Below are 21,993 nucleotides of genomic sequence, written 5' to 3'. Positions count from 1 at the left end.
GACGGGTCTCCGTGAATCGGTGATCAATCATGTGGGCTCAGGTAAGGTGAATCTACTTTTTTCTGTTTTCTGTTTTAGATCAGGGTCTAGATGTGTATTGTTTTTTGTCAGATTGTATTTTTCTTACAGTCAGGGATAAAGAAAAGGTACTGTCTTGTCATAAATCAGGAGAAACAGAATAAGTAGGCAGTCATTCTGAAGAGACTATAACAAAATCTGTGGTACACGTTAAAATTAGAGAAGTTACGTAACAATCAATGGTAACAATAAAATGGGTAATAATTGTACAAAAACACCCCAGAACCCACTGTTAACGGAAGATGCAAAATATATGCAGTCGCAGTGCGCCGATAATATTAGATATTTCTCAAAATGGGTTAATAAGTATGAATTTGACGGAAAATTAGAAAAATCCTCGCTTATCAAACTTATCAAACAACTTAAAAATGATTCAATGATTCCAAAGGTCAGGTAAAAAAGCAACGACAGTTAGGAATTCCTCAAGCACACAGGTGGCTGGAGGAAGTAAACCATAGGGACCAAAAGAACAAAGATTCAAAAGCAATGTTTTTAGATAAGGAGGATAATAATTTAGTAATAGCATCAGCACCTCCGCCTCCCTTACCAGAATATGAAGCAAGTGAACAAGTTAGTCCACCCCCACTATATCCTGTGGTCACTGAAGATAGAGATATTATAAAATAAAACTGACTAAAATCAGAGATCCCATCGGGACCAGGTCCTGAACAAAGGCAAGTAATTCAGAAAAAGGTATTGAGTTATGGCAAATAGTTAAAAATTCATGATCTGTAGGAAAAGAAGAAGAAATATGCCTGCTTATAGAAGTACCTAATCCTCAGGCAGGTCAAGACAATCAGGACACAACTATTTTAGTATACAGACCTTGGACTCCAGAAGATATCCGGAAAGCCACTGAGGGAATTCCCCATCCGAAGATTAATTTTAGAAAATTCTCAGAAGACTTACAAGGAATGAGGTTGAATTATAACTTAAACGGAGAAGAAGTAGACAAGGTAGTTAGACAAATTGTAGGGCCAGATTGGTACATGATTTGTGTCAACTGGAATCCTCGTGATGCTGCACAAAGACGCCTCCCACATAGCAGTGCAGAGTTAGACACTAGAGTAAAAGGTCTTACAGACCGCATCTCTGAAGAATGGAAACCTAGGGCAGACTGGACTTTCATTAATCAATGCATCCAACAAGAAGGTGAAACAATTGACCGGTACTATGCCAGATTGTTAGAGTGTTTTAATAACCACTGTGGAATGCAGGTTCCTGAAGATAAAACACAAGATTCCCCAGATGAACAGCAGTTAAAGAATGCATTTTTAAAAGGCAGTAGCATGCCTATAAGCAGTTTTATTATGAAACACATGGTAGACCATCGTACAAGCAGGTTACAATCACTGCTTGAATATGCTAGGCATGCCGAAAGGCATTTTAATAGCAAAAAGAAGGCGCAAGTATTTTCTGTAGAAGATGGAGCAGAAGTTTATGTAGTACAGTCTGGGAAAAAGGGCAAGAAAAATGCACAGGGAAACAAGCAGTCTGATCAGCGATCAGAGGACTTTGAAGGGTGTAAGAAAAGGGGAGAATGTTTTAAATGTGGTAAAAAGGGACATTTGGCAAGGGATTGCAGGAAAAATAAGAAGTCAACAATGGAAGACAAGGAGGGTGAGGACTGACCATATGATAGTCAAGAATCACTAGAAGGAGCCAGTAAAGAAAGGACAAATGAGAATGTGAAAGAGGGAGTAGAGGAAGTACAAGAAGTTAGCGACAATGAAGAAAACAAAATATTAGACCTAGCTTTATTGAGCTTGGAGCTCTATATAGCAGACATGAAACCAGAAGTTACACTCTTGGTAGAAGGGAGGGAAGTCAAATTTTTGTGTGATTCAGGGCCATCACGGACCCTGATATACCCCTCCAAATTACCAGAAAACACAGAGTCACCTGATTACATACTTGTCAAAGCAGCTAATGGACAGTTGTATCGGGAGCCTCTCTCCCGTAACATTGCAATAACTGATACAGTTTCAGGATTAACACAGAGAAGCAAAATTGTAGTTTCTGCAAAATGCCCAGTAAATCTCTTGGGCAGAGATCTCATGCAGATATTTGGTATAGCAGTAGCCCCAACCATGCAGGGTATGGAAGCACAGTGACAAACTAACACCTTTGTGGTGCAATCGGGGGGTAAAATGTTTTACTGGTACAGCCAGGACTTGGTTACGACTGGTCCAGGGACTGTGACCAAGGAGCTAATGAACGTAGCCATCAGTAAGTTTCCCTCCCTTGACATTGATAAGCAACACCTGTTGCACTGTACCCTGTATTTTTATAACACACCAGGACCTGATAAGGAATATGAGAAAGAATTATTTAAAAATCATACAAATAGATTGATACTACGTAACCTGTACTGGGACACAGAAGGGAACAGTGTAGCCAGCTGTTCACTGCCCCAGGAGTTTTTCGCACTTTATAAATCTAATCGATTACCACATGTTAGCTTAACCAAAAACAAGAATATAAAATGGGCAGACCTAGGAGAGAAAGCCACGAGATGGGAGAAACAAACAGAACTAGAACTGTCAGAACAGGGAATACAAGTACAGAAATTAAATTGGGTAACTCAGACCAACCCAGCTGTGCACTTGCAATCTTGCGAAGACAGCTGATGGACACTCCTATTAAAGGAGGAAGAAAACGCCTTGCGACATATACCAGAAACTCTCTGGTCAACAGGGAAATCAGATGTAGGACTCATTCGTACAGCAGGGCCAGTTACTATCACACCGAAGTCAGCATTTAGACCACAAAAAAGACAGTATCCCTTAAAAAAGGATGCAGAGGCAGGGATAAAGCCTATTATAGCAGCATTACTTAAAGGAGGGATACTAGTAAAATCTCCCAATTCACCATGTAACGCACCCTTATTTCCAGTTAAAAAGGCCAATGGAGAATGGCGTATGGTCCAGGATTTACAAGCAGTAAATAATGCAGTAATACCAAGGGCACCCACAGTGCCAGATCCACACACCCTGTTGAATGACTTAAAACCTCAACAAAAGTATTTTTCTGTGGTAGAAATTAGCAACGCATTCTTTTCAATACCGATCCACCCTGATAGCCAGTATTGGTTTGCATTCACATTTCAGGGAAAAAGATATATATATACATGCCTACCACAGGGATATTGTGAAAGTCCAATATTCTCACAAGAAATGGCAAGCAACTTGGCGGGATTCAACCCACCAAAAGGTAACCAGATTTTACTTTATGTTGATGACATCTTGCTGGCGGCCCCCACCCAGCAGGATTGTAAGGAAGATACCATAGCACTTCTATGATTTTTAGCCACTGAGGGACATAAGGTAAACAAAGACAAACTGCAGATCTGGAAAAAAACAGGTCAAATACCTAGGATATGTAATATCCAAGGAAGGTAAAACGTTAGATGAGGACAGAAAAGTAGCAATTTTGCAAGCACCAAAACCCACTACCAAGAAGGAAATGATGTCCTTCCTGGGTACAACTAATTTTTGCTGAAGCTGGGTTGCCAACTATGCCTTGGAATCTGCACCTTTAACTGACCTTATATATAAGACGCCTATGGCAGCGCAGGATTTGTTACAATGGACACCAGAGGCAGAATCTGCCTTTTGTAAACTAAAGCAATTAACAGTGTCCTCACTAGTTCTGGATTGCCAAACTATCATAAACGTTTTTTCCAGACTGTAGATTGCAAGCAAGGTTATATGACATCAGTATTAACACAACAGCATGGGGATAAGCAACGCCCGATTGCTTACTATTCATCACAACTGGACCCAGTGGCACAGTCCTTACCCCACTGTGTACAAGCAGTAGTTGCAGCTGCAGTGGCAGTGCAGGCTTCAGCCTCAGTAGTCTTGTTCCACCCTCTCACTTTGAGAGTGCCCCATGCAGTCACAATCATTTTACTGCAAGAAAAAGTGGCATATCTCTCCCCTGCTAGGCATCTTTCCTGCATGACTATATTGTTGAGCCAACCTCATATGACAATTGAACGATGTACGACTTTAAACCCTTCTACTCTGCTCCCAACCCCTGCAGACGGCACACTGTACAGCTGCCTGCAGGTAATTGAGCAAAAGACACTACCTAGAAAAGATCTCATGGACGTCCCCTTGGATAATGCTGAGGTGACATATTATGTGTATGGCTCGTACAAAAGGGGTCCTGCAGGACAAAACCTAGTAGGATATGCAGTAGTCTCTGATACTGAGATTGTAGAAGCAAAATCCTTACCACACAATTTATCTGCACAGGTAGCAGAATTGATTGCTCTGACACGGGCATGTACCTTAGCAAAGGGTAAATGTGTAAACATTTTTACTGATAGTCAGTACGCTTTCTCCACTGTACATGTGTTTGCACAACAGTGGAAAAACCGGGGAATGATAACATCTACTGGCAAACCTATAAATCATGCACAGTTTATTTTAGATCTTTTAGAATCTATTCAGTTACCTCAGAAAGTAGTCATTTGCAAATGTACAGCTCACACCAAGCAACAAGATAGGATTTCAAAAGGTAATGCAAGAGCTGATACAGCTGCAAAACAAGCAGCCACAGAAGTATTTCTTTTAAATGAGGAATTACAACCCTCTGAAACTTTAGACCTAGACATGTTAAAAACAATGCAGACACTTACTACGCAAGCTGAAAAACAGCAATGGATAAAACGAGGAGCAATCCTCGAAAAGGGGCTATACATCTCTAAAGAAGAAAAACCGATACTACCCTCTAATTTGTTTCACTATGCAGCATTGTTGAGCCATGGGCAGTGCCATGTCTCAACAGGGGGGATGGTACAGTTAGTGAACCAGGTGTTCACAACGTACGGATTTACAAACTACTCTAAAAAAATTTGTTTAGTGTGTCAGATTTGTAATAAATATCATGCACAGGGGGCAATAAAGTCCAAGCAAGGGAGTTTCCCCACACCACCATATCCATTTCACACTATCTGTATGGATTTCATAGAACTGAACAAATGTGAAAATAAAAAGTATTGTCTTGTCATTATAGATATGTTTTCCAGGTGGGTGGAAGCCTTTCCAACCAAAAATCCAGATGCAGCTACAGTGGCAAAAGTACTTGTCAAGGAAATTATTCCTAGGTTTGGCATTCCGGAAAGAATCTACAGTGACAGTGGTACACATTTTGTAAATCAAACCATACAGCAGTTAAGTAAGCATTTTGGTATTTCTTTAAAAAATCATTGTGCATACCATCCACAGTCTGCAGGGCTGGTTGAAAGGCATAATGGTATACTAAAAAGCAAATTGAGAAAATTAATAGCCGAGACAGGAAAAACTTGGTTGTACTGTTTACCCCTGACACTGTTGAACATGAGAACTGTCCCTACAGCAAAAGGATTGACTCCTTTTGAAAAACTGTTTGGAAGAGCTTATTATACACCCCAGTGGAAACTTCTCATGTCATCAGACCAGGAAGCTGATTTCACACTAGCTGAATATATGAAAAAGTTGTTGAGTTCTAAACATCTGTTGCAGTCAAATTCTGTTTCAGATAAAAAACAAACCGAAACATTGGAAGTGGCAGTGACACCAGGAGACTGGGTATGGATTAAAATCGTGAAGCGAAAGAACTGGGCATTGCCAAGGTGGGAAGGTCCCTACCAGGTGCTTCTTTCAACACCTACTGCAGTCAAGATAGCAGAATGAGCTTCATGGATACACCTGATGCACTGCAAGCTGGTAAAGAACTTTGAATTGGACAAAGATCTTACCTCTCCATCGGGACCCTAAGCACAAAGTCTGGCTACAAAGGGGGGTCAGATCAATAGGACTGATCCGTCTCAAACCCAGTGAAGAAACCATCGGTGCTGAAGGTCCTATTAGGGTAGAGAGTAAGATCACGTGTCCAAAGTGAGATGACGGAATCCAGTAAGATCCAAATACACCTACTTGGAAGAACCGGAGAAAACGGGAATGCAGAACAACCGTTTCCACAAAAGTATTACATGACCATCCTGTTGACTGTACTGGTAACAATAATCTTTTTATTGTGGCCATTTATTTTCTCAGCCACACAAGTAGAACTGAATAAGCGTGCAGAGTGGCACCCGAACTTTAATACTTACCAGGCAATCAAATATGTGTATGCTGAAACCTTCAATGTTTCAAATTGCTGGATTTGCACAGCTCTACCAACAGCATATGGAGGTTACTGTTAACTGCAGTCCCCCTAGGGGCTAATAAGACCTGGGAGAACTTAATTCATGATACATCAAATGTTACATCAAAAGATAAAGTAGCATTACACTTATCTGTTCGACAGAAGGGAACTGTGTGTTTTTATAAAAATGATACAGTCAAGGTGGGTTGGAGCTATTGCAATGTAACTGTTCCCAATAGATGCTACACTAACTCTGATAACATCAGATTCTATTGCAACACGAGCTATGATTCATTTGTTGAACTGATGCATAGGACAATTGAAGAAGTAAAACATGATGCTGACCTCTACAAACAACTGTCCATAATCGACAGAAAAATGTTTCACGCAGAGTAAGGGTATATCAAAGTTACTACTAAAGTGGAAGATTGTTACTTTATATGCGGAAGAAAAGCATATAAATGGCTACCCAAAAATTGGTCCGGCAGTTGTTTTTTGGGGTACCTGGTTCCGGCCATACGACACACGGCAGTTTTACCTCAAGGGAAAATTCGGAATGTCCGAGAAATCAAGAAGCCTGTCAATCCAGTGGGACAAATAAAAGCACCCTGGAAATACCATCATGACTTAGGCCCAGGGAACAACAACGGACTGTCGCACATGGATCTGAGTGATACTGTTATATCATGGGCAGGTGTACTACCAGCATATGGAGCAACAAAATCAATCTGGGAACTGAGAAAATTGTCTAAGCTTCTTGAAATAATGAGTAATGCAACCTTTTCTGCCCTAGAATTGGTAACCGATGAACTGACTGTCATGAGAACAGTGGTACTTCAAAATCGCATGGCTCTTGACTTCACCCTAGTGGCGAGAGGAGGTACGTGTGCTTTAATCTAGGAGGAGTGCTGTTCATATATTCCTGACCACAAACATGAGATAGACAACCATCTTGAGGTAATTCAGCAGGTGTCGGCCATGACCAAACCGGGACCAAATCCATTGATGGACTTTTTTCAGAAATTGTTTGGGGGTTGGGGCAGTATCCTGATAAACATTCTGATTGCCATCTGTGTAGGGATAGCCCTACTGATGGTGTGTGGGTGCTGCTGCATCCCCTGCATAAAAGGACTAATCAAAAATTTTGTAGACATTTCAGTTTCAGAAACCTTATATCAAGATGCTGAACTCAAAGAATTACTAAAAATCTGAAAATGCTTTCATGGGATTAAACTAAATGACTCTCTTAACTGCAAATCCTGAGTAGGAAGAGGTTAGGGGAAGAAAACAACTGTTTATGCTTGTTTTGAAAGTAGAATAAAGTATTAAAAGGGGGGAAATGTTAGAAAAATGCATAATAGCAATGTGCATGCTTAGTACATTAAAGGCTTAAAAGGGTTAATACATTTATTCTGTTCATACTGCATGAATCTGCACAGCTGTTAGAAACTTAATAAAATACACTTTATTCTGCTTATGCAATGAAAATATGTGCAGCTACCAGAAACTTAATAAGAGATATTTTATTCTGCTTATGCCATGAGAAAATGTGCAGCTGGTAGAAGCCTTGGTAAAGAAAACAATAGATGTTTGAAAGCTCAAAACCATAGTCAGCACTACTTGTACCAAAGCTAGAAATGTACCTTGAATCTAGATAAAATGTAACGCATGTATTAGAACTGTACAATTGAAGAACTGAAGAGTCAATGTGGGCTAAAATAAGCCCAAGGCCAGGTTGTTTTTCTCAAATGTTTTTGCAAGACAGCAATAATCTGACCATGTCAGCAATAAGCCTGGTAACATTTTCTGTGTAGCATACAGAAAGCTGTGTCCAACTATGTCAGCAGTAGATTAATAAAATTTTCTGTGTGACATGATGAGAACTATATAAGAATAACATACTGATCACCAGAAAGTTAGACAAACCTTGTACCTACATGCTTTGTCTCCTTGCTGCAAGTAATAAAGGGTGCCTTGCTTGAACCTAACGTGCATTGATCTTTGAAGTTTTTCCTTTTACAGTTATCAAAAAGAGTCGCTTAGCAGCAACCATACTAAATTCATGCATATTATCCAAAAGTTATTTTCTCTTTAACTCTCAACATGTGTTACTCTTCTTGTTCTGTGAGAATCTTTTCTTCTGAAATATTTTAACCTTTGACAACCCATCTAAATTAAGTTTACTCCTTCTTTAGCTGTATTTCTTTCTCATATTTCAACCATATTTTAAACCCTTTTCATTTTATCCCATTCCAAAGATTTCCTTTCCCTAATAACTCCCATATAATTTCAACTACCCACTCCTTAGATTCTGCTCTTTTTAACAAATAAATAAAAAAGCATCAGTGTATCATTTTCACATCATTACCTGCATCTTTGTCTGAAACAGTTACTGGATTCCTCTTGCACAGACACCATCTATCCTTGTCCTATCTGTAGTTCCCTCCTACATTTGAAAAAGAATTTGCATTTTCACAGTTAACTAATTTTTAGCATTAAGAAAAAGTGCACTGGTTATCATTTAATGAATAAAAAATTAATTGTGCACTGTAATGTTTACTATCAAAGTGCTAAAGACTCCTTAGAATGCATCTACTTGTAAAAGTATTCACTTCTATCAGTGTCAAACTTCATTTATTTTCACTGAACTGCTTGACAGAGTCACCCTATTTAACTACTAATTACAGTTTTTCTTATAAATATGCCACAGAGCTCATGGTTCAGTCATTTCTTGATTAATTGTCTGAACTTGTAGACAAATTGTCTCCAAATGCAGCCCTTTTCTGATAAAAGAAACAGCTAATCACATTCTAAATGCATGAAATAGTTATTTTCAAATACTAGAAAACTACCATTTTATATTATTTTCAATTTTCTAGGCTGTGTGCTTACAAAAAGAAAAAAAAAACCTTGCCTGCAGTGCTAAGAATGTTCATTTATACTTACACCTGTATAATACCAACCACTTATTATAATATAATACCCATATAGTATGATCAATACATTTTTACATCCTGCCCAAGATCATAACATTATACTGGTTAAATCCAGCTTTTATCTTGTTACAGTATAAACCCCAGATACATTACAGTCAAGAAAAAGTACTTTTTTACATCACTAGCATAAACAGCAGTCACTCATAAGACTCGCCCCTCACCTCAAATTTAAAACACCTAATTACTGTACATAATTACTGTGTATTATAACATGCAATTTACTTCAAGGGATTTATTATACACATATTCCTAATAAGAAACATTTCGTTAGTTATATCACAATACCCTTCATTATCCTCCTAAACATTAACAACAAAGTGGGAATTATGCTCCTACCAATTTAATGGAGTTCAGAAACTTCAGTCTTTTTAGCCACTACATTCAGAAGCACAGTTCTTATGTCCAAACTGCATCTTGTAGAAATTACACTTTACAATTCTTTGATTTATTTTCTAGTTTTGCATTATTGCTTGTTTTCTTCCTTATCTCGTCACCAGTATCTGGTTAAAATTCAAAGTACATATGATTCTTCTTCTCATTAGTTCCTGTGCCTTTTTCTGTTGCTCAAGCATTTTCCTTTGAAACAGTGGAAAAGGTTTCATTACCAAAATTTCTCTACGGGCTTTGTTATTGTCAAAAGAATGTTAAACTGAGTCCCCCTTCATTTTGCTGGTTTACGCTTCACTGGGTAAACTTTTGTATTTCCTTATTCACCTTTTCTGCATCCACAAATACCTACGATCATCCAAGAAAGAATATTTTAAAGACAGCAGGACACAGCAACCCATCTGTGTCTCAGCATCCCCTAATTGTAGATGTATGCTTAATAATCATTTTTCAAAGTCTAGTGTCCCTAATTTTGTAATACTTTCCCATGTGTCCTAATACTATTAAGACCATCTCTTTTTGCCGATATGGCTGCATCTTTACTAACATAGGTCTTGGTTTCTTTCTCATGACCAATTTTGGAACATGCACATACCAATACATTTCCTTATTTATATTTTCATAAAATTAATCTAGTCTAGCGTTGTCGCCTCACAGTAAGACGTCCTGTTCGATTCTCAGCTAAAGCGTCTTCTGTGTGGAGACATGCGTGAATGGGCGTACCTTCGTTGAAGGTTGTGCATCAGGCCTGGCAAGTGGGTATGTAAAAATCTACTGCCAATCATTAGCGGACCGGAGTTTTGCTGTGGCGACCCCTAACCGGGAAAAGCCTAAAGATACAACAACATTCCTTTCAGATTCTCTGGTATAGCAGAAAGTCTCAGATTTTCTCTGTGCGTTCTATCTTCTAACTCTGGTATATTTTTCTGAAACATTTCTTCTTGTGAAGCATCATATTCAGCCAGTCTTTCCTTCATTTCATCTGCTCATTTCTGCAGTTTTGTCAGCTCATCTGAATAGCTATGTAAAGCTTCTTCTATTTTTTCTAGCCTTTTGTCATTTGACTTCATATATTCATCCAGAGGCTCACGTATTTTCCACTAAATTACTGGAAACCATGCTCTTTCCCACCAAGTTATTTCCTTCTTCTTCTTTTCTAGTTGATTTTTTCTTATACTCTGCAGATTTCATCTTTGGTGACTTCCAGGTAGTGCTGTGACTAGTCAGTAACCAAAAGTTTCCTAAATTGTTAGCTTTTGCTGGATTGTTTATACCTTTTTACACACTTGGAGTGCTCTAGTTCACCAACTTTTCAGAGTGCAACCATCCTGGAATCCCACAAATAAAACTCAGGTCTTTAACACTAACTGTAACCTGACTCAGGAATGAGGTCCATTTCTGCCATGGTATTAGAAACCCAAAACCTTTGGAGAAATTAAGAAAGTTAGATATATTGGTTCATTGTTAAGTTCTACAGCATAAGAATCAAATATTTACAAAAATTTGCTAAATATATCATATACTTATGCACTGTATTTATAAGTAGAATCTGCTGTTATGTAAAAGACATGTGTTCTACCTTATGAAATAGGTCCTGCCATTTTCATATTTCATAATGTTGACGATCAGTAATAATGTACTGTGTTCAGCTGGCTCCTTTCCATTGTGAATCCTGTACTAAAGTGCATAACACATGGTAGCACACTGTTTGCAGGAGTTGTGGCATTAGCAGGATGTTGTACACTATGGGGTACAAGAATATTCAGCACCCTAAAAGGACAACAGTTGTTCCTTTGTGCATGTGCGGTGTGAAAGTGAGGGAATCAGCCTGTGCAGGGATCACAAGAGTGACACCCATGGTGTCTCTTTGCTCCTGTCTTACCTAGATGGCATGTTGTGTCTCTTTTCACCCTATCTTCAGACAGCATAGAGCAAATCAACTAAGCAGAGTTTACAAAAATATACATAGGGCTGGTAAAACCTGTGATAGATAGAAGGACTGGTGATCAGTTTGGAGTCTGTATTTGGTAATCTGTCCTTAGACAGTAGACAGGAAGGTGGTTGACCAGAATACCTATCATGCTCTTACAACAATGGACTGAGGCAGTCCCATCATTTTCCACAGTCATGAGCAACAACAGCTCACAAAACTTTGAGCCTCACTGACCATTTCACTGAAATTATGATCACATTGATAGTACTACTGAACTGTCACTGATTTGAAGGGGTTGCATGTTTGGTTGTGGTAGCAGGATAGACCACACCATTGTTATTTGCTATCACATAAAGTTAAGTGCCATACAACAAGCTAATAGCAAGATCAGCTGCCACTGCAAGAAAACAGCAGCCTGTAGTACACACATCTGCTAGGTTCATAGGTAAGTACTAGGATAGCTGCCTTTGCAGGCTATTTTTAGCCTAGATAGTTTCACTTTCCCTTTTTGTGCTCAAATTAACCCTTCCCATTTGGTAGGAGATTGGCTTTACCCATCCCATGGTCGATAATTATATAATACCCCTAATGAGAATAATTGGGATCATACCATAGGCAATTTGAGGGGAACCATGCATGGGATAAAGTATTTAGGAGCTGCTTCTTTCTATTACAGAGGGGCAGTGCTGGGTAAATTTTCTGTTTTTCATCCATAGATCTAAGTTGTGCTTGAATATGAACATATCCCCATGTGGATGGGGAATCTAATCCAGAACAGTGTTATCCTCTTTGAGATATAGCCGTTCCTCCAAACCATTCTGTTTGATGTTGCAGAAGAGGTTTTAATGCATAGATTGAGTATTTCTGATTCCATTTGACTTGCTGATGTGCAGAATTTCCATTAGTAATGGGTCAAAGGATGAATTGTATTCCAGACACAGGCCACCTCTTAGCAATCTGTAGGATACTGAGTAAAGTGGCAGGGGATTGAGTATTTCTGATTCCATTTGACTTGCTGATGTGCAGAATGTCCATTAGTAATGTGTCGAAGGATGAATTGTATTCCAGACACAGGCCACCTCTTAGCAATCTGTAGGATACTGAGTATAGCGGCAGGGCTTTGAGTCGGCCTATTTAGAACATATTGTTTAGGCCATGTTTCCTTTTAGTAAGGTATCTTTTTCCCTTGGTAACCTTCTGTAGTTACAGGCAGCCTGTGCTCTATTTCAGGATGGTTTCTGAATCATGTCTTTAGCTGTAATGCCTACTGTACATACTTGTACCGTACTTGGTCCTTTCTACCAGGTACACCACAGTGGACAACCAGATATTCTTTACTTGGGAGGCTTCCCTGAATCATGTATAGGCCTAGTATGTGTCACTAAATGTTTAACAGCACTGTATATATATATATATATATATATATATATATATATATATATATATATATATATATATATACTTATGTATATGCATATACATATATAGATCATGTTTATGAATCCCACCTTTGTGTGTACTTACAAAACAGCTTTAAAGGACAAACTCTGTTGATTGTCTTATATATATCGTAGTTGGATTTTGTCCTTATGATGTGGGTGACAAAGACTTCCTGTGTGTAACAAAGACTTCCTCTTGGTTTTGAAAGATCAAAATGTGGTCTTGAGAGATGGAAGGAAAGATTAAAGCTTGTTTATCATAATCTTTTCCTTTCTGTCATGGAGGGAAGTGCAAAGGCACTGTGTGTGTGTGTGTGTGTGTGTGTGTGTGTGTGTGTGTGTGTGTGTGTGTGTGTGTGTGTTATCTCCATGTGTGTGATAATGGAGTTCTGTGAACTATGAACCTGGATACACAACCCACAGCAGTCCTCAGAATGTTCTCTGAAGGGTTAAAGCCGTCTTTTGGACATACCTGCAGTGACATTCTATACTGGACATGCAGCAGCATGCAGCATCATCTAGAGGACTGCTCTGTAACTGACCCCCACCCCCACACAAACACACAAAGTGGGATGTAAACATGCAGTGATGACTGGCTCTTAAGATATGTAACACATTTTCTGAACATTCCCCATTTTTGCACACAGGACTACAGCCATTTCCCCAGACACTGCTAGTGAACAGTGTGGACCTGACAAACTGCATACCTTCTGCTTCTACAAAGGAAGCTGTTTACTGGAGACATACATACTTTATTTTTTCCTGCAACCAGGACCCCATTCCCAAGGCCAGGTGTGTCCAGAACACAGATGGATATCTTGTGTTTGTTTTATCACGCTGGCTGCATAAGCCAGAATCAATGAACATCTCATAGCTGTGTGGTGAAACCCATGCCGTCTTCATGGACACGTCTTTATGACAGCTTCTCATCTGCTGCCAACAAATAGCTTAGATTTAGGATACCAGTGACACCACGTGTTGTTGGCTTCTCTTCTGCTCCCAACAAACAGCTCGAATTTAAGACAGCAGTGCCACCACAGCCTTGTCAGCTTTTTCTCTGCATGCAACAGGATAGAAGATTAGCTGCAAAAGCCAGGAAGACTGTTCTCTATAAATGGAGAGGCTTGACCCATGACCAAGAAGTAAAATCAGGAGTTATTATCAAAACTAGAAAGTGGTGAGAAAATATGCATCTTGACTTTGTACTGAAGAGTAATTGTAATGGTTCTTTACATGTTTACAGATTTACAAAGCACTGCTGAGAGAGTAAACACAGGAGTAGGTTAAAGAAAAAAAATATGTAAAGTTTTTATCAACCACAAACAAATATTTTCTCTTTCAAGCTTACACTATATTGTCATATGAAGGAAACATTTTGTACTTTTGGTATGCTGAAGTCAGCCAGAAGCCAGTCTCAAAGAGCACTTTACCTTTACATTGACTGTGCCTCGACACTTGAGGATGTAACCGCCGATTTTATTCAGGAGTTCTGCAGTGCTGGAGGTACACTGGATTTTTAGAGCTGAAAAAAAAGACTCCGAATTAGACAAAAAAAAAAAAATCACATTTGCTATGTGCATTTTAAGCAAGTACATATACATATAGCTATGTATTATGCACCATATTTTTTAGATGCTGTTTACTTTTTACAAAGATCATCAATTCTTTGTAAACCTGACACATTGTCTCCAGTATATAGCAATTAATAACTAATGGACATGTTATTTTGTTGTGTATTAAATATTCACAGACAGACTTTCAAAGTCCAAATATTTCAGGATTCATTCTACCTTTTGTCTAGTTTTACTTCACACATTTCCATTTCTGACAGAATATGAAGTTATATTCCATGTGATTACAGATTATGGTCAAGGAGTGGTATGGATTCACATCTGCCATGTGACTGGTTTGGATTTAGGTCCAGTTCAGAAGATTGACTTTTGAGAATGTTAAACTTCATATGGTTGAGGCCACATGATTGAATTTCTGCCCACTGTAGTGAGGTCTTGTAGTTGGTATATATAATAAGTGTCATATCCAGTGTGGTTACAGATTATGGTACACAGACTGGTTTGGATTCACATATATCATGTGGCTACAGATTATGGCACAAGAACTGGTTTGGATTCACATTTGTTTAACCAGGATAGTCCATTGGGCTCTTTCAATGAAGTCCTGGGGAGAAAAGCTCCACATACATATTTAACAGAGAATGAGGATATACATAGACATAACATGGGGTTTAACATGAGAAAAGTACCAAGTACAGAGGAAATTCATATACATTTGATGGGGTAAAACATAGTACAATTGAGAACAGCTGAAACAAGGCAATAAGAGTTACACCAAATTTATAAAACAAATTTTTTTTTATATGTATTTATATAGAGAGAGAGAGTTAGCGTAGTATACAGGTAGGCCAAGGGTAATGCTGCCTGGTGTTCGTTTAGTCAGAGCTGAAAGAGTTACTAGATGAAATAGTAGATTATGAAGGGTGAGTTTGGATTCATGATAAAGTAATATGTTACACTGCTCAGCATGTACTAAGTGATCTAGATCTTCCACAGATCTTATCTCACCACGATAAATGGATATGCAACAAATACATCAGTGAATGTCTTTGGTGGCCTAGTAGCTACCTCCACTGCACAATTTGCCTAGCATACCCTCTGCTTCTACAGGTAGCAGTAGACATAGGCACACCAATCCTCAAAATACTGAACAAACTATATGTGTATATCCCTCCTTCAATATCTGTAGACATACCACTTACATGTCAGATGGTTGTCCTTGTCTACTTATTAATATGCTCACTGTTTACAGACCCTCCCTTCTACCACCTAACATCAGTATATTGTGGACCTCATTTTCTCTGGTCACCCAGTTACTGTTCTGCCTGTATCTGTACTCATTCTCACTCCCATCCTCTGTAAAGCAGGTAAACACTGCTTGTGCCTGTAGTCATCATCCCCAAAGTCCCTTACAGGCATCATCATCATCATCATCATCCACCTTTCTTTCATTTTCTACATGGGGTTGTGGCATCATGTCAACCGTCACCATCTCTCTTGATTCAATACCACTCTCCTACTTTCTTTTGACAGCCATGCCTGACTGTTGCAGGTCTTCTTACACACAGTCCATCCATCTCAACCACCCCTCCCAGACAATTGAAGCTGTTAACCTGGTCCACTGTTTTTCCTTCTCAGTTCTCAGCTTCTTCTGACTTCTTGATTTGCTGCAATTTCAACTGTCTTATCTGTACTCAGTTTTATCCCATGTACCTACAGTTTTGCACTACATTCCCTATCCATTGCTGAAGTTCTTGCCCAGAGGCTGCCAGTCCCACATCATCTGCATACAGTAACTTTGCTGATCTGCCCTGTTTGCTAATGTAGTCCATCCAAGTATGAAAAACAGTGGGTTCAGAGCTGAACCCTGGTGCACACCATTTTCCACTAGGAACCCCTCTGACAGCCCCAGCACTGTCCACACTTCAGTCATTGGGTCCTTGTACATAGCCTGCACTAATTCTGCCAATGTTTCTGGGACTTCAAACCACTGCAACACTATACAAATCAGTTTTCTTGGGACCTCGTCACATGCTTTCTCCAGGGCTATGAATGACCAGTTGGACTCTTTCCTCACCTCTAGCTTCTTCCCAACTATTTTTCTCACTGCAGATGTTGGGTCATATGTGCTGCATCCTGATCTGAATATGAACTTCTTATCTCCCATCTTGCTTTCTACTACTCTGCATATTTATTTATCGATCACCCTCTCCTAAACTTTAATGTATTGTGACAGGGGGTTGATACCTCTGTACTACCCAAAGTTGTGGATGTCACCTTTGTTCTTGTGCACTGGCACTACAGAAGGCTTATTCTCCAGTCATCTGGGAAAAGTCCTTATGTTCATACTGCTGTATGTGCCCTTAGGAGCCATTTCTCCCCTAATGCACCCAAAATCTTGTTCATATCAGCTTTGACATCATCTGAGCCTGCTGCTTTCCTTAACTTCATTTTCCTTAGTGCTCTTCTTACTTCTTCTAGATTAGGCTCCAACTGTTCTTTCATTGTAGACAGTGTCTGGAGCAGTACAGCTTCTGTGGGAGCTTCTTCATTCAGAAGCTGTTGAAAGTAATTCATCTATTTGCTTTGATGTCCTGTGGACAGGTGAACAGGTTGTTGCTAGCATCCCTTATGAAGACTCTCTTCTTTATGTATCTGTCTTTGCCTTGCACCCTGATATAGTTTCTTTGTGCCATCTACTGAGTCACTTTCCAAAAGCTGGTAAAGTGGCTCTGATGATGTGTTCTTTGCTATTGCAACTCCTCTCTTATCTTTTTTGTTAGGCAACCTTATTATTCCTTATTAACCTGGTCTGTCTTTTCTATCTCCTACCTTTTTGCTGCACTCCTTCTTTCTTTTGATGACTTTCTGGACTTCTGCATTTCACCAACAGCTTTCCTTATATACCTGTTTCATACCTTTCTCGGTCACTTACCTGTTCTACAGTCCTTGCACATGCTGTTTTGAGGCACTGCCATTCTTCTTCAGCTTCACTCTGATGTTCTACTTATGGTTCTATAGCCCTGACTAGTTTGTAGAACTCTTGTGCTTTCTCTACAGTCAACTTCCAGGTCTTCAGCCTAGTCTCTGTTGATCTTTGAGTCCTCTCTGATCACTGACTGCATATGACTGTGGCAACCAGTGGTTTATGTTGTGGGCTGACCATTTCACTGGAGGTAACTTTCAAATCACTAATTTTACCCTGGTGCTCTTTCCTTACTAGGAGGAAGTCTACCTGAGTTGCATGTTGGCCAGTCTTGTATGCGATCTTGTGACTTTCTTTCTTGCTGAACCACTTGTTGGCTGCCATTGAGCCATTTGCCAGACTGAAGTCTAGTCAGTTACCCATTATCAACACCAATTCATGTTGCTCTATTTTATCTAGTAGGTCCTGCATCTGCTGTCTGAATGCACTATTTTCCTCACTATTACAGCCCTGCTGTGGGTAAACAGGCTAAGATTATGAGTACTGCCCTATCCTTACACTGGAGTTTGACTGCCAGGAGTCTATCAGTAATTCTAATGACATCCCTTACTGCCTTCTGAAGCCTCTCTCTCACCAAAATTCCAACACCATTTCTAGTCTATCCTCCTCCCAAGTAGTAGACTGTGAATCCCAAGCCAAGAGGCTTTGCTGTAATGCCCTTGTATCTTGTCTCCTGGATGCATAGGATGCTCAGCCTCCTCCTTACCATTATGTCATTCACTTCCATACTGCATCCTGTCAGTGAACCTACACTGAGTGCAGTAATTCTTACATCACGTTTGGCAGGTAGATTGACTTTACATCCAGCTTTTGCTCAGCAGAGCTATCTCAGATAACCAAGCTGGGGCAACTGGACACTGGTCAGTCAGTATCTTATTGACCCAGGCCTGCTTGGCTTTTTGGTGGGCACACACTATCCCATAGGGCCACATACACCCCTCCCACAATTAGCATGGGTCTCTGGTGTAGGTCAATCCACTTATCACTGGAAAATACCCTTTTTTGCGACATTAGTCAACATGACAGAATCAACTACAGCCAAATTTTACACCATGGAGTGGCTAGTTCTGATGTGGTACTCAGTCTGTGATCCATGTTCTCCTATCTTGAGGATACTGCACACCACAATTGATGTCCAAAGCGGTTGGCCTATACAACTTTTCTCCCTGTAAGCATCATCTAGAGTCTGTGCTGCTGCCCACAACTTCACTCTTGGATGAGTTTGAGGAGAACACTCGGCATGTTTTTGGGAAATGGGAGGAACCACACAGAGACAGAGGGAGTATATGTAAAAATCCATACAGTCTTTGGCCAGAAGTCAGGATCAAATCTTGTACCTTGTATAAGGGAGGCGAAGACCTCAGCCATGATGCCAACTGGTTTCCTTACAGTTATGATAATTTAAAATGATAAAGGCATACTGTTCATGTTTAGGATCACTTCCACCAGTCAGTTTTCATGTGATGTAGCCTGGAATATGCCTAGGTCATTTCCCATCCCCAGCCTATAAAACAAGTATAAATGCACTCATATTCTAAGGTTACCGCTCCCACCACATGACCTGTAGAATAATGGAATGCTAATGTCCAATATTAATGTGTTCAGCCACCTAGCACAGTATCCAGAACTTATGCCATTTCATGGGTGACCTTTTAAAATTTTGAGACTCTATAATGTTGAGTCTCACAAGTACAAATAAATACATGCAATTCACTAGAAATAATCAAAGGCTTATAGTGGATTGCTGTCTGTTATCTTATAATAGTAGTGAGAGTACATACCTCTCAACATCTTACTGCAAGAAATCTGGACAAAGTCATAAAATGGGAGGACAAAGGCCCAAAAATAGGGACACATTTGAAATATTGCTCTTATAAATTAGAAAGTTGCTAGATAACAGGATTTGTGTTACCATACATTTTCTGAAGGATATGAATTCTGAAACTCAAATGATTGTCGTTATTTATTGACTTTAATCCTTAAATCGTCCCAGTGATTTGTCAAAAAAATACAATTTTTGTGAGGGACAGACTAAAAATAAGAGGCAAAAATCTGGACATTCTGCTAAAATCTGTACAGCTGAGAGGTATGTGAGAGTGCAGTATCCTACCACAGAACCCAAGCTTACAACCTTAAATATTATTTATTATATTAGTGGCTGTCCTTTTTTCTTCTTAAGGTAATTGGCAATAATACTCTTACTGCTGCTCTTTCAGCAAAATTTAGCTTTTTCCACTCCTCTCTGCAAACTTTCCTGCACTCAGTTTGTTTGCTGTGAAACTGTAACTGTGCAAGGAAAATTTGATGATAATATTTTTTTTTTCAACTATATTTTTATTGAATTTTTCAAACTTTTCAAACATACAAAGGAAAAACGGTAAGTCATTACAGGAAGCAGTAAAGTATAGGTATATATGTAACAGTACAAAAATTAGAAGTTATGTACCTACCATAACGTTCCATGTTAGTTGTCTTCTCTCGCCTTCTTTCTTGCTGGATGGGTTCGGAGCTGATCCTCGGCTCCGACTGCACTGCTAAGCTCGAGAGCTAATTTTACCAGCTTGAGGCAACCCTATATCCCATGATGCAAGGCGGAGATTACTCAGATCTCGTTTGGTAGCTAAATAAATAACAGTATTTTCTTCCAACTTAAGAGGAGGAAGAAAATAAGGATACTAAATAACATCATAACCCTCTAGAAAGGATCAACATAATCTAGTGACACTAGGAGTTGAACAGCTAGAAAAAGGTAATAACCTCTTAATAGAAGATGTATAATCTTCCCGGTCTGACCAGGCTAGGGGGATGGAGGGCAGGACGCAAGAAAGAAGGCGAGAGAAGACAACTAACATGGAACGTTATGGTAGGTACATAACTTCTAAATGTTAAGTTGTCAATCTCGCCTTCATTCTTGCTGGATGGGACCGCGTCCCTAGCACCTCTATCCTGGGTGGCTCAATGGAACAGACTCTTGAGAACGGTGGAACCAAAATTTGCTCTGTCTCTGGAGACCAAATCTAATTTGTAATGTGAAACAAAGGTATTAGGAGAGGCCCATGTGGCTGCTGCACAAATAGTGTCTATAGGAAGTCTAGCTTGAAAAGCTGTAGATGTAGCAGCTAGAGCTCTGGTAGAATGGGCTTTTGGGTTAGAAACCAACTCTTTACCTCTTTGCTGATAAATGTAAGTGATCACAGAAGACAGCCACCTAGATAAAGTTACCTTAGAAACTGGAAGGCCTTTCCTGTTCTCTGCATAGGATAGAAATAGTTGATCAGATTTCCTAAAAATTTTTGTCTTATCCAGATAATATCTGAGCTGGCGGTGAACATCGAGATAATGTAACTTTTGTTCAGCTCTATCAGAATAATTCGGGAAAAATACTGGAAGATCAATGGATTGATTTAGGTTAGTCTGTGATGCCACCTTTGGTAAGAAAGATGGATTAGTTCTTAGGGATACCCTGTCTTTGTGGAATATTAGATAGGGAGGGCGAACACAGAGAGCATGAAGCTCAGATACTCTCCTGGCAGATGTAATGGCAACTAGAAAAAGTGTCTTCCAAGAAAGCAATTTCAAAGAACAGGCAGCTGCAGGTTCGAACGGGGGAAGAATCAAGGATGTTAAAACTAAATTTAGATCCCACTGTGGTGGGGGGTCTCTAATAGGTTTCAATAAAAAGATACCTCGAAGGAATGCCTTGCAAAGTTTATGTGACATAATGTTGTGGTCCAAAATGCCTATATGAAAATTTGAAATGGCTGCCAGTTGAACTTTCACTGTGGAAGAAGAGGATCCTGAATTAAAAATGTCATCTAGGAAGTCCAATATCGAATGAATTGGAGCAGTATAGGGGTCTATGTTCCTAGCTTTTGCCCAGAAAGAGAAACGTCGCCATTTACTAGTGTAAATCTTTCTGGTAGAAGATTTTAGGGAAGCTACTATGATATCCCATACAGGATTAGAAATCATAGGAAGCCTGGCTAAGGATGGAAGTGGAGCAACCAAGCAGTGAGGTTGAGAGAAGGTATGGATTGGTGCAGTTGACCCGACTGGTGGGTCAGAAGATCTGGAACCGGGTCCAGATGCCATGACTGTACCAAGAGGTAATGATGTAGGAATGGAAACCATATCTGTCGAGGCCAATAAGGGGCAATGAGAATCAACTTGGCTCTCAAGGCGGTTGCTTTCTGTATTAGCTGAGGTATCAGTAGAAAAGGAGGAAAAGCATAAAGAAGTCCCCGGGGCCAGTCTTGGGTTAGAGCGTCTCTGGGGGGATGGCCTGGAAGGGGGAAGAGAGAGAAGAAGTCTGGGCATTTGCTGTTTTGAGGTGTAGAGAAAAGGTCGCAGCAAGGAAGGCCCCACTTCTGAAAAATCTCTTCCGTCACTGACTGACTGAGAGACCACTCGTGAGGCATGAGAATAGCTCTGCTCAATCTGTCCGCTATGATGTTGGATTTCCCGG

This window comes from Protopterus annectens, chromosome 10.part0 (assembly GCF_019279795.1).
Source record: "Protopterus annectens isolate FY-2018-M chromosome 10.part0, PAN1.0, whole genome shotgun sequence".
Taxonomy (NCBI): Eukaryota; Metazoa; Chordata; order Ceratodontiformes; family Protopteridae; genus Protopterus; species Protopterus annectens.
Note: the sequence above shows the minus strand (reverse complement) of the source record.